This window comes from Cherax quadricarinatus, chromosome 10 (assembly GCF_038502225.1).
Source record: "Cherax quadricarinatus isolate ZL_2023a chromosome 10, ASM3850222v1, whole genome shotgun sequence".
NCBI lineage: Eukaryota > Metazoa > Arthropoda > Malacostraca > Decapoda > Parastacidae > Cherax > Cherax quadricarinatus.
The window spans coordinates 18,571,992-18,573,590 of NC_091301.1; positions in this window are offsets into that span (position 1 = coordinate 18,571,992).

The following is a 1,599-nucleotide window of genomic DNA, read 5'->3' on the forward strand; positions in this document are numbered from 1 at the left end:
AACACTTATATAGCCACCGTTTCCCTCGTTATCAATGAAACTCTCATCGAACACTTAAAGTTTGTTTTTTGACTCTCATGTCCTTCCCCGGACACTTCACCGTTTTACTCTATTGTTTCTCTCATTCTCGGTTTGAAGCGCTAAATGACCGTCACGGGTTCAGTGTTCTGCACGAATAAATTAATAATGATAATAATAATAATAATAATAATAATAATAATAATAATAATAATAATAATAATAATAATAATAATAATAATAATAATAATAATAATAATAATAATAATAATAAGAAGAAGAAGAAGAAGAAGAAGAAGAAGAAGAAGAAGAAGAACTGCAACAACAATAACTGTATGCTCCACTATCGCCAGTCGAAACAGCCCCCCAAAATCATCTGTAGCTCTGTCGTAATCTCATTTATATCTGATATTAAGCTCATCTGTAATCTGGCAGTGGGTGATATAGTTACCATCAACTAATTACAACAACATTAATCTTGTCATATATTCACAAAGGTTACTTTTACCGTTTATGCCCTCGGATGACGTTTGTACATTCTTGAACTGACTTTAGGGGCAAAATATCTACTGAACAGTGTTAAACTGAAAATCCACCCCACACTCACCAGTGATCGCCAGTCGTCGCCACTCTCTGGTTGAAAGTACATAAGTGCACACACTCAGAACATCTCTATTGGATACGTTTCGGTCCTGGAACCTTGGAGTGATAATGAACCGAAATGTATCTAGTAAAGATTTCCTAATTGTATATATTTGTGTCCTTTCGTCCATGTTATCGGAATTGTTATATCTTCTATCTTTACTACTTTTTGTTTAAAAGGACCTGGCGCAATTCCAGCATTTCCTTAGCGAAATATCAAGGACAACTGTCAGGCTTTCCAAGCCAATTTTGATACCTGGTGGGTAAATAGGGTTAAATGTGATACCGTAATGGATCCCTGGCAATGTTGGTATAAATTATTCCATAAGTTTACTAGTTAGTCTGAGTAGATGTCATAAATATATGTCAAATAGACCATGGAGCATTCTAAATATTTGGGAAGATGAACAGCATCATAATAATAACCAAAAAAGAAGATTCAGGCAACTTGGAACCCCTATCTCTGTCAGTTATATGACAAGAACAGCAGAAATTATAATATTAAATCGTCTGAAATGGAAACTTGACCGTCCTAATCCCTTCCCCCTTCCCCACTCTTTCCCGGCAAATGCAAGTAGTCTTCCTCGATCTTATCAAAGCTTTTGTGTTTACCAGTGCAACCTCCATCCAGTACTGTTGACACGCAGTACTTGCATCGAATAATCCCCTCAAAATAAACGGATCAGACTCACCTTCCAGGGACACAACTCCGGCTACAAAACCCTCTATAACAGAACCCACCTGGAGTCTACCCGGAGGGCATTCGGGGGATCAACGCCCTGCGGCCCGGTCCACGACCAGGCCTCCCGGTGGATTAGGGCCTAATCAACGAGGCTCTTACTGCTGGCCGCACGCAGTCCAACGGACGGACCACAGCCCGGCTGATCCGGTACTGACTTTAGGTATCTGTCCAGCTCACTCTTAAAGACAACCAGGGGT